This window comes from Argiope bruennichi, chromosome 6 (assembly GCF_947563725.1).
Source record: "Argiope bruennichi chromosome 6, qqArgBrue1.1, whole genome shotgun sequence".
In the NCBI taxonomy this organism is placed as follows: Eukaryota; Metazoa; Arthropoda; class Arachnida; order Araneae; family Araneidae; genus Argiope; species Argiope bruennichi.
The window spans coordinates 49,776,901-49,790,274 of record NC_079156.1 but is presented as its reverse complement, the minus strand read 5'-3'; the positions used below and the strand labels follow the sequence as shown (position 1 = coordinate 49,790,274).

Here is a 13,374-nt window from a genome sequence, read left to right as displayed (position 1 = left end):
GATATTAAACCACTTACATATAAAAGCGCAATAATCTGCCAATTCCAAAAAAGTAATCTTATGATTTTCGACAAATTTTTAATACTAATAAGTTGTATTTGGCCAGGTAAGCCAGTGGCGAAGTTGCAAGATAAATAATGATATTAAAATATGAATCACTTTTTATTATCCGTAGAATAATCACTCATTCATATGATATTTGAATCATAGATTCATTTAATGTTAAGACTGAATAAGTATAATAAAAATAATTTAATGGTCATAAATAATAATTATGATTACTCACATCAAGAAAAACATTTGTCTTGCTTATTTTTATTCCTAAATGTTAGAGCTTTTTCTATATCGGTTAATTTTTTTAATGTATAAAAGAAGCAGTGTCATAATAATCATAAAAACGTTAGAAACAAAAAAAAAACAATGCACAGTTAATAAATGACGACTTAATGCATACAGAGGAGCAATACTTCTCTAGGCAATCAGTTAAGAAAAAAATATCAAATTTCGGACCATTTGCCTTGTATTCATTAGATTAATAGCAGCTTCTTGTTCCATATTTAATTCAAATTTCGTTTCCAAAATTTAAAAACGAAATTTTATACCTATTTTGAGCGAATAAGTGAAACATTTTAATTTTAATGATAATAACTCTTATTTATCCCCATTAAAATTGATTTTATAACTATTTAAATATTTATTCATTTAATTTAAACCATAATTCCTTTATTATGAATATGAAAAGTAATTTCATTAATAAGAATGATAATACCTTGAAAAAAGTATTTACAAATAGCCTATTTTAAATTTGAATTTATTAATTTAAAAAAGTATATAAACAAGCTGGAATGGTCTCCGCAAAACCTTCTCGCGTACTCCTTAATAAAGGTGCTATCTCAGAGAAAGCCTTGTATGGCGCTGGCATATAATAGTTATGAAATATTAATCTTTGGCTATCGCGTCATCTTGAATTGAATCTATCTCGTCATCCTTGGCGAAGTTTTGGCGACAAATCTCTGGCAAGCAATTAATAATATGCGAAAATCGAATTTATATTTTTTCGTCGATTCGATTTTTTTTTTTTTTTTTCGTCGACTGAAACAAAAAATTTGACTCAAAACTTCACTTTTAGTCTCAAAATCCCATACCAAATTTGATATACTTAAGGTATTGCATTTTTGTGTTATTGCGTTTACATGTTTCTGAAAGTACATACAGACTGACAGTCAACCCATTGTTGAATGACTCAAAGTAAATAAATGTCTACACTATAGATATTAAATCTGTATACCGAATTTTATTTAACTCTCTTCAATTTGTATTTATCGTGTTAAATTATATTCAAACAGCCAAGCAGACAGACTTCCTCTAAGCAGATTTTGCTAAAAATTTGATAGAAATCTAAAAATTTGATATAAAGTCCGTGTATAAAAATTTCATATGTCTAAATCAAAGCGTTTTTGTGTTATCTTTGTCATAGACAGGTGGAACATTTTCTAAAAATGTGGTTTTTGAACTCAGAGGGGGTCTAAAACGATGAGGTTCGTCAAAATCTCGAGTTTTTTTAGATTAGTATGTATACTTTCTCTATACTAAGTATTTCGAAAAAGTAAAAACTCGCAGTAGATCTAGTTTTACCACTGGTTGCCAAGCTGACACTCTATCAGTGATTCTTTTTCGCACAGGCCAACAGAAGCAACTTACTAGCATATTTCTATGTTAATAATAACAAAATATAAACTAAGATAATTTAATTCTTGATTCGATCGATCTATCCAGAGCATAGTTAAAGTTACATTCAATTTCGAGTTTTCTTACTTAATCTTAAGTAAAACTAAAGTTTAAAAAAATGTAATTTGCTTCCAAGCAAGATTAATAGTGAACGTAAAGCATGTGTTCTGTAACTATTATGCTGTTACATTTTTGACAGCTCGATAATACTGTTTTTTAGTCCTGATTTCATCAATCTTGTAACCATTTAATTTAATTTGATACTTGACAGTTTGGCAATTAAGACAATGAATTTTTAACAAAAGGACCAGCGAATTTTTCAGAATGACTGAATAAAAAATTGTAACTAACTATTTTAATTAAAGATAGATCTTAACTGCTAGTGATGTTTTGGAGACCATAAATACTAATGATATTTTCGTAGTATTTATTCTTACCAATTTATCAAACGTAATACACTTATTTTTTTGTCAAATATTAATAAATACATTTTCAAACAGAACTGCATAAATTCGCTGCTTAAAAAAATGCTTATTCATTGAATTTCGGTAACGTATCAGCAACATTAGGAACATTTCTGTAATTGGTCTTTACAGTTTTGCATGCCACGCTTTGTGCACAATTTCAATACTATGAACTATATGCATTTTACAGTGAAATGCAAATTTAAGTGATCGAAAAATCAATTTAATGAATATCCTTGAGTCCGAGTTTTCTTGATGAAAAGATTTCTTAAATTTTTTGGCCTTGTACACTCTTTTCAGAAAAAGAAAAAAAAAGATATCTTACTTTCAAATATATATGGTGGATATAAATTTTTTTCTTATTCGGAAGCATCTGCAGGTGAATCTATGGAGTGATCTGCAGTTGAAACTAATCTATGGATGGAATTCAAATTCCATCCACTGATTGTGGAAGGTGTGGAAAAGAAAGTTGCATATGTAAAAAAAAAAAAATCAAAATTGATCAATGGGAGAGAGTTTGGAGCTATTTGCACCGAAAGCAAAACAATAATTAAAGTAAAAACAGACGAAAAAATTGGTAAGCAAAATTCTATTAATATTCAAATAATAAAAATTGCAGTTACAGAAACGAATTTTGTTGTTGTTGCGTATCCCCCTTGGATTGAACACCAATTCAAACCAAGTCCAAGAGATCGGGGAAAGAGGGGTGTAGTAGCTTCAGGTCCCTGAGCACCCAAAGGCAAAATAATTTTTTAGCTCATATGAATAAAACATTCACACACTCTCTTGCACAACCCCTTTTTACAGGGGGGCTCTTTCACACACCTTACAGATAGAAAATAGGGTAAAGAACAACCATGCCCGAACCACGATTCGAACCTGGGACGCGCTACCCCTAGGCCAGGACACCGGCAAAAGCGAAGGAGATCCAAAACAAAATTCACTGAAAATAAATTTTTATTAACCAGCATTTGGAGTCTCAATACCATATGCAACGTTTTCAATTTGCTGATTTCTCATATGTACAAAATATTGCATCGGGCGTATGGCATTCTTTACTGCTGCTCGTAAAATGTCTTTGGGTATTTGTAACAATTTTTGTTATTGCATCGGCTGAAATTGTTTTTGATCAGTTGTCGATTCTAATTCTTATCGATCAAGATAAATCAATATTTAATCTCAATTTAACAACAGTTGTTTGGCTTCTATGTAAATTTATGGAAATCTCCTGAAAGCCGCAGCAAGATTAGAGTTTCTATGGCATTTACAATTAAAACACGCTGAGTAAGACGTATTGAGCACAAATCAACGGTCATTCATAAAAACGCTGAGTGATGTTAAACGTTGGGCTGAGTTTGTTAATGCGTTTTTCACAAAAGAAATCTGTGGCGCTGAAATTCATGAAATTTCCCTAGATTGAGAAAATTTGCTGCTATTTGTGAAGCAACAAATCAAAAAAAAAGTATAATAAGGACGTAAATAGGCTCTTTTTTTTTCTTCACCCTGTACTTTCTATAACCTCTACATGAAATTTGTTTCATTCCTTTCATTAGTTTTATTTATAGAAGTTTTAGCTAGAAAAAGACATTTTATGGTCACTTTGCAAAATTAAAAAAAAAAAAAATCACTGAAATGAAGAGTTATTTAATTATGATATCGTTGTAAATGAAATAGTGATCACCTAAATAAAACATGCAAATTAAGAAGTAATTTATTGATCATTTAAATACAACATACCAATACAACGTTCCTTAATTATGATTATTATTAATCATTTATTGAATTATCATTAATCTACAAATGAAGCATTAATTAATGATCATCTATCATTATATTATACTAGGTGAAACAATTCATTTCCCCTTTTTACTTTCTCCTATACGAATTACAGCGCATATATTACCGGCGTCCTAGCCAAAGGGTAGTGCGTCTTCCCCGTTATCTAGGCGTCTCGGGTTCGAGCATGTTTGTTCTTCCCCTTTTGCTTTATCTTTGAAGTTTGTGAAAAAGGCTCCCCCCCCCATAAAAAGGGGTTGTACAAACGAGTGTCATCTTCATATGAGTTAGAAGTCAAACTTCTGCCCTTGGGTTTCAGGGGTCTTTACCCTGAAGGGGTCAGGGGTTCAGGAACTTGGTTCCCTATGTTTTAAACTTTTCCGAGTTCAGAAAGCATTGTTTTGGCATTATGGCTGTTTGCTGTTTACCCGTTTGTTTTGTCTGTCAAAAAAGTCAAAGGTCATGTACTGTTTTCAAATGTCACTTCAGGCCATGTTCATTTTGAGGGAGATGAGGGCTTTGCATATTAAATCTAAAGTCTAAGGTAAATTACTTTCCTGATGATGTGTTGTTAAGGTCTTAAAGGGTTGTATAGAAGAGATTAGAAGTCCTGTTCATCATCTGACCGCAACTCACAATTATGAGCATAATCAAATAATCATTCTCGAAGGGTTTCAAAACGGCTTGTTAATGTAACTAATATCAGAGAGGGTATTTTCTTATCGAATTTCTCATATACTTGCCAATTTAGCGTCTCCTTTTTTGGATCTTCTTGAGAAAATCTGGTTTGATTTTATTGAGCGAGAGCCATTTCTTGGCTATGCTGCACCAATACAAGATTTGACTTGAGAAAGTCTAAATTTCTTGAATATATCTAAGAAGATGAAATGGGGAGGCATTCAGCAAACCCTCAAAGGTCACGTCAAATTCTGTAAACATTAGTTATTCCTCTTTCACCTCCCAGCTTCCATAAGTTTTGGCTCAATATATCACACTGCGTGTTTCGTGGCATAATGAAGAAAAGCCCAATTTAAATTTTGGACATCTTTATTTCAACTAATGGTTCTAAATTTTATTACAGTTTTACAATTTTTTACACAAAACGGTGTGTCAAATTCTCTTTATCTGATTCATACTCTCTTTGGGGGTGAGGGAGGGAGAAGTGCTTACATGACGATAACAAAGAGATCGATAGATGGTCACCTCATTGAAGTATTTTGTTTTAAAATTTTATATACATCTACATTTGTAATAATAAACTTATGAACTAAATATAATTTATCTAGTTCTTTCCATTTTTAAATATGGCAATTAAATACCAACGAGAGGACAGAATGGCACATCTCATCAAAATAGACTGCAGATAATGACTGCGTGCGAAATTTCGGCCTGGTAGCCTCGATGCATGATTGCAATGTACGGTTTGTAACTTCTTAGACAAAAAAAAAAAAAAAAAAAAAAGGGGGGAGATTTGGAAAACTTTTAAAAAGTTCCAAAAAAAGAAAACATGATTTATGAAGGATAACTATCAAGAGTTCTCCCCAATCCCCAAAGCTTTCTTGCATACTCTCTAATAAATTTGTCATGCCAGAGAACGCCTTATATGCCATTGGCATATAATAGTTATGAAATATTAACTTTTGGCGCGAAGTTAGCATTTATACTGAGTCTTTCGGGTCATCCTTGGCGTATTATCTGGAGGTTAACCCCTGGCATACGTTATTAATATCCAAAAAATTTGTGTTAACACTTTTTTCTCAATCAATTGAAACAAAGAGTTGACACAGACTGCACTTGTAGTCACAAACTCCCACACATAATCTGATATATTTGACTCATTGCGGTTTTCAATAATCACGTTTACATGTTTCTGAAAATACAGACCGACAGACGGTGAACTCCTTGTTCAATTTGACTCAAAATTTGACAAGTGTTTACAATATAGATGTTAAATCTGTGCATCGAATTTTATTTATCTAGCTCTCTTCGGAAGAAGTATTGCTATGAAGTATTATGTTACATTTGAACCGCCTGATAGACGGACTTCCTCTAAGCAGAATTCACTCAAAATTTGACAGAAATCTGCATATCTAATGTAAGGACCGTATACCAAATGTCAACCCTCTAGTTCAAAGCGTTTTTAGTCATTTTGACACAGACAGACAGACGGGCATTTTCCAAAAATGTTTTTTTTTTCACGCTCAGAGTGATCTAAAACGTGGCGATTAATTAAAATCCAGATTTCGAAGTTTTTGATGATTACTATACTTTCTCTATACTAAGTATGCGAAAAATTAAAAACATTCATCTGTGGTTAAGTTTTCGATCAAAACTGTAAGACATAATTTAGTCGTTGGATAAAAAAGCAGCATTCTGTCGAAAAATCGAGAAACCACCTCATTTTAATATTCAATTCTTCCTTTTTTTTTTTCTTATCATCTCCCAGTGGCGTTGGGTGGTCTTGAAGTAAGTAAACATTTTCTGAGAAATTGAGTTGTCAAATTCATTTTCCTGGAGTTATCAGTAAAATATTGACTTTCTCTAGCAGTCCACTTTTTTGCTTGTACTGCTTCTTCTCTCTTTCTGTTTTTCGGTAGAACCATCTTGAAGAAGATGTATTTTATTAAGGCATAGACTTTATTTTTCTTTTTGGATAACTTTATGTTCAGCGTGAGCGCAAGTTGTTTGCTTAGAGACAAAAGAAGAGTAAAAAAAAAAAAAAAGGCGTGAGGTGAGAGTGGAAACGTTTGCAAGACAGAAAACTTTTTTTCTCTCTTGTCAAACAATTCATGAAGTTATTAGCAAATGGAGTTTTGCCTTAACTAAATTACTAATTTTTCTTTCTATCACGAGCACTGGATAAAATTGTTTGTTTCAGATCACAGGAAGTTATCTCAGAAAATGTTAAGAGAGAATGCGAAAAAGTTGATGTCTGTTCTATGTAAATAAAATGATTGGATGAATGTGTTTGATTTAAATTACATTATTTAATAATATCATTTGGAAGGGTGAGTGTTTGGAAATGGAGTTTTAACAGAATTAGGAAGGTTACTTAAATTATTCGACTAAATAAACTAAACTACTCGAATTAAATTCCAGTTACTCCGTCGATTATTTGTCTAAATTTCAAGGAATGACGCCATCGGAATAAACCAGGTTAAATTTTCCGACATTGACCGCATTTCATTTCACTTACCTGAAATGCTAATTACTGACTTTATCAATACTAAGCGCTATTGGAGACCAGTTTGTTACCCAGTTTATTGACTTTTTAAACGATTAACAAAGAATAGTTAAATCATAAAAATTGTCCATTTAGCGATAGTTAAACCTATTTCAGTGCTTGTTAAGTTTCTCGCTGACGCCTATTTTTTTTTAACATTTTTTTTCCTCTGACATAATGAAATGCCAGCCTTCTCCAAAACATTCTAATAACATTCTGCAGCTCTAAGTGAAATTTTAAATCAAGCGTAGTTTTAGAAACTGTCAATGAAGCAATCGTATTTTGATTTGTTATATGTCACTACTGCCCTTCAGGATGTGATGATAAGGATGTGTGTGTATGTGAGCGTAGTTTTAGAAACCGTCAATGAAGCAATCGAAAACTCTCGTATTTTGATTTGTTATATATCACTACTGCCCTTCAGGATGTGATGATAAGGATGTGTGTGTATGTGAGCGTAGTTTTAGAAACCGTCAATGAAGCAATCGAAAACTCTCGTATTTTGATTTGTTATATATCACTACTGCCCTTCAGGATGTGATGATAAGGATGTGTGTGTATGTGAGCGTAGTTTTAGAAACTGTCAATGAAGCAATCGAAAACTCTCGTATTTTGATTTGTTATATATCACTACTGCCCTTCAGGATGTGATAATAAGGATGTGTGTGTATGTGAGCGTAGTTTTAGAAACCGTCAATGAAGCAATCGAAAACTCTCGTATTTTGATTTGTTATATGTCACTACTGCCCTTCAGGATGTGATGATAAGGATGTGTGTGTATGTGAGCGTAGTTTTAGAAACCGTCAATGAAGCAATCGAAAACTCTCGTATTTTGATTTGTTATATATCACTACTGCCCTTCAGGATGTGATGATAATTATGTGTGTGTGTGTATGCTACCTATACAAGCTAAATCGCTTGACCTACAGCTACCAAATTTGGTACTTGGAGGGTTGGAAAATTTACCTCAGAACATTGGAATATACACCTCATAATATTCACCTAAAATTATTATCGCATAAAAATAAATATTTACACCGTTTTAAAAAAATTGTCTTTTTAATGATACCAATTTAATAACCATAGAAAGTTTTGCTGAATTTTGGCATTTTTTTTAAACTTGTTTTGCTTAATTTCTGACAATAGGATTTAAACTTTTTCTTTTCATTATTTTATCAAATACTAGCCGCCTTTGGCGACCAGCCGGTTCGCCAATCTTAGTGTTCGTTAAAATTTTAATAATTAAATATTTTATGCAATTCCAACTTCTTCAGCAAAATAGTTTATTCTTCAGCAAAATATTTTAAAACTTCAAATTTTGATAGTCATATAATTCACTCATAATATTATAAAGGCCTTCAGTCATAACGTGATATGTATCTCTCTAATTTTCTGTTACCCCTCGTAGAATTTATGCTTTAAATTAAAGTGTAAAGGATTAATCTGCAATTAATATAATAATATTTTTTTACTGAAACAAAGCATTTTTTTTTAATAATATGATTACTGATAATAGAGTCACTGAGCGTTTAAACTTTATGGGCACTAAAGAATATCTTTCTTAATTTATGTAATATCTCAAGAATTTGTCAACAAAATTTTCTCAGATTCATCATGAATGGATCGATTCATTAACAATGTTTCATTTTAAATGCATCAAACACTCAGAAAATAAAATGAATCGTTTAAAATAATCTGTCGAAAACAGGTTTAAAAAAACTACTTAAAAAACGATGTACTTAAAACTATAAGCATATATAAAAAATATATATAATTAACATAAATACAATTTAATTACAAAAGCATGCAACTAACCTAAAAATAATTTAAATCATTGAAAACAGGTTAAAAAAAAACTACTTAAAAAACGACGTACTTAAAACTATAAGCATATATAAAATATATATATATAACTAACATAAATACAATTTAATTACAAAAGCATGCAACTAACCTAAAAATAATTTAAATCATTGTAAACAGGTTAAAATAAACTACTTAAAAAACGATGTACTTAAAACTATAAGCATATACAAAAAATATATAACTAACATAAATACAATTTACTTACAAAAGCATACAACTAACCTAAAAGTAATTTAAATCGTCCGTTGATAATGGTTGCCATGCCAACGATCAGTACACAGTGCGCATGCGTGAATTTTCTTCGCCTTTTACGTAACGCAAATGCGTGAATTTTTCTACGCCAGTTGGGGTAACGCTATGAAGATTAGACATTTTTAATTTCCTTTATTCTGTGCTATTTTAATTCAAAAGTACTTCAGAATGAATCTGAAACATGGATTCATTAACAATGTTTAATTTTAAATGCATAAAACATTAAGAAAATAAACAGAATCGTTTGAAATAATCCGCCGAAAAATCTTAACCCTAGCCTCATTACTGTTGGGAGAAAAAAAGAACTAAAGCCTAAATCATTTGGCGTTGGGGAAAATCGAAGATTTTTTTGGCGGAAAAGTTGGCGGTGGGGAAAATGGAAGATTTTTTTGGCGGGAAAGTTAGTTTTTAATTAATAATTGACTACCCCTAACATTTAGGGGGATGAAAAATATATGTTGGCCGATTCTCATAGATACCGGATAAGCACAAAAAATTTCATCAAAATCGGTCAAGCCGTTTCGGAGGAGTATGGCAACGAAAACTGTGACACGAGAATTTTATATATTAGATTGAATCGCGTGACTTTCCACCATTGTTGGAAACTAAAGAAGGAGAATTCTGTTTGATATCTATGTAGTTTATAAGACAAATAAAAAAGTGCAACCACAATATAGCGAAATTTAAAATATAGATTAGCCGGATATTTACGTTTTTAACATCGTTATGATGTGAGATGATATGAAACTGTCTCCATTAGAAAGATTTATGTACGCAATAAACAGAGCTTAGCACGACTTTAATGTGAGACAATTTGATGGAATCATGGACATGGAGTTATATGTAAACAGTTCATCTGAAATAATATATAATCAATATTCCAAGTGTACTAGTTGTTGAGGAATGAAAAAAGTAAAAGTATAACAACAAGAAAGTTAGATTCTTTTGAAAACTATGTTTTTAATATAGGACTTGATTCTGTTAAGATACACAATGAACAGAAGACATACCAGGCTCTTAAAATTACACTACTTTGATGTCTGTCATAATTTGATATTTAAAAATATATTTTTGTAAGAATCAAGAATATTATATTTCATATCATATAATATCATTTCCTATCATATTTAATTTAAAGTAAAAATTGCCCTTTTTTTCGACAAACCGTTTGGTCGGCAAAGGCAACTAGTAAGTTTAAAAGTAATTTCTGTAATACTTACATTAGCATTTTATATGTTGAGAGATATTTTGGAATTTCATATTTTTACATAGAGATAGTATACCTTTATGCACAGATGGAATATAAAATATCTTCGAAATAAGTCAAAACTTCCATTATTAAAAGACTGCTAAAGATATGACTGAAATTCTTGTTGTATGCAACAGAGATGAAGGCATAAAGGCTATATACAGCATTCAAAGAGAAATAAAGCCATTTTTTTTCCAACACAGTCTGAATATGTAATCAGAAATGGAAGTCAAAATTTGAACTGCAAATATTTTTGCAAATATTCAGCTATGTTCAAATCAGAGAATCGAAAGGACTAAACAAGACTTCTTACATCAATGTGCTTCAATATTTTTTATTACAGCCGTATGCATAGGAGCGTTGCTGTCTTTAACAAGTGGGAACATTCTCCTCTCAACTTTCTGATATTTTAATGCAATAAGGCACATTTTGTACTTTATTATGTAATGAAGAGATCAAAGTTTGAATTTTGTGTCCTTTCCACTGATTGGATATGATAAATGGATGCAAATCTGCAATTTTATAGACAAGAATCTCATTTACACATGCACACAAATGTATACACCGACAGATGGTAAACTCCTCAATAGATATGGTGCAAAATTTGATATACATTTGCAATACTAATGATAAAATAATATGCTAAATTTCCTCAATTGAATTTTTTACGTGTACGAGTTATTTTGTTTATATAAGTTTGGATAAATTCTCTGTCGTGGGATTTCATCCAAAATTTAATAGAATTCTGCAATTCTGATGCAAAGATCACATAACAAATTTCATGTTTCTAGTTTATTTCACTTATTGTATTCCTAAACAGATAGATATAACTTCCGTCTTATTTATTTATCTTTGATATGGCATGGACTAAAAAGTGAAGATTCATTAAAGTCGGGGGAGAGGGGGGGGAGAGGCTTTTATAATATTTCCCTTTATATACAAACCAGTAAAAAGCGGCCATTTTAATAACACACTTTGAACGAGAAGATAAACATAATTATTAGATTAGCATAAAGTAACAGGCTTTTATGTTCCCTCTTGCAATAAACAACAAGTTATGTAAAACCAAACCAATAAATGCTCCTACTCATTGTTAACAAATTTTGAGAAAAAAAAATAGAAATTATTTTTAATTGAAATTAAAAATTGCATTACGCATTCTTGAGAATGGTTGTTGTAATGCTAACCAATGGAAATGGTCTTCCCAAAATGTTCTCGTTTACTCTTTAATAATGGTGTTATTCTAGAGAACGCCTTGCATGACATTGGCGTGCAATAGTTAAGAAAAATTAACCCTTGGCGTAAATTAGTATTTTTACTGAATCTATATTGACATTCTTGGAGAGTTATTTGGCAATTGATCACTGGTATGCAGTTAATAATACTAGAAAATAAAATTTGTGCTTTAGAATGTTTTTCCCAACCAATTGAAACAAAGATCTGACTCAAAAACTGCACAAAATCTCATACCAAATTTGATATATTTAAATAATCGCGTCTTTGAGTTATCGCGTTTATATGTTTCTGAAAGTACAGATAGACAGACAGCCAACCCTTTGTTGAATGTGTGTCAAAATTTGATAGGTGTCTATACTATAGATCTTAAATCTGTGTACCGAATATTATTTATCTAGATCTTTTCACTTTGTAGTTATAGTGTCACCTTATATTCGAACAGCCAGACAAACAGACTTCTCCTGAACAAATTTTACTCAAAATTTTATAGTAATCTACAAATATAATATAAAGACAATATACCAAATATTAATCATCTAGCTCAAAGCGTTTTGGAGTTATCTTTGTCACAGGCAGACAGACGGACATTTTCCAAAAATATGTTTTTCGATCTCATGGAGGTCTAAAACGTAGAAAATCGTCAATATCTTGAGTTCGAATTTTTTAATGATTACTATACTTCTTCTATACTACGTATACGAAAAAGTAAAAAGGAGATTTAAATCTCTGTCAACCAAGTCAACCAACTGGCTCACCAACCCGCCACGAAGTCACACGGATTTAAACCATAAGGCTGAATGACCGGACCGCCGCAACAGCAACACTGGTGGGAACTGTGGTGGGGTCCTAAGTGCCATCACCGGCCACGGCACAACCCTTCCCGAAGGAAGTACGTCCCGTCATCGATGGAAGGAGTCAGATCCCCTACCTACAGTACTGTGCAAATTAATTGGGACAAACAGATTTTTTTAAGAAAGTTGTTCCTTTTTCGGGGATTTTCTGTCTCAAACCGTTTTCAACTGCATTTTCTTAGAACGTGTGACTGCTCTTGACTAGTCTAAACCGATTTGACCACGTGATCGTGACATGTCGAAATTTTTTCCCTTCAGTTGCTGTAAAAAGTGGTCGCTTGTGTGAATTGTCTCCTTCTGACATGTATTAAAAAAATGGATATCAATCCCAGGAAGAGGACTAGAATTGTTACCCTTAGTCAGCATACTTCTAGGGCTGTGAGGAATATTGCTGCAGTAATTGGAGTTGGAAAATCCAGTGTTTCTAAGATTATTAATCAGCAAAAGAATTTTTGGACAGTGTCTCCAAAATGAAAGAGTAAATGTGGACGCAAACGCAAGACTACACTTCGAACAGACAAATTTCTTATACGAAATAGTACAATGCATCCTTACAAAACAAGTAGAGACCTTCAGAGAGAATTATTAGCTACTGGAGTGAGCGTGGATTCATCGACAGTTCGATGAAGGCTTAGTGAAGCTGGGAGATTTGCAAGAAAACTAATTGAAAAACAGTTATTAACACCTGCAATGAAGAAAAAACATTTGATTGGGATAGGAAATATCAAT

At 31.8% G+C, this 13,374-nt stretch overlaps 1 protein-coding gene across 1 annotated transcript in view; it reads left to right on the top strand.

Annotated features, from left to right (window-relative positions):
* The window catches only part of LOC129972139 (uncharacterized), a 131,776-nt gene that overhangs the window by 70,416 nt on the left and 47,986 nt on the right, over window positions 1-13,374 (top strand). The window lies entirely within an intron of this gene.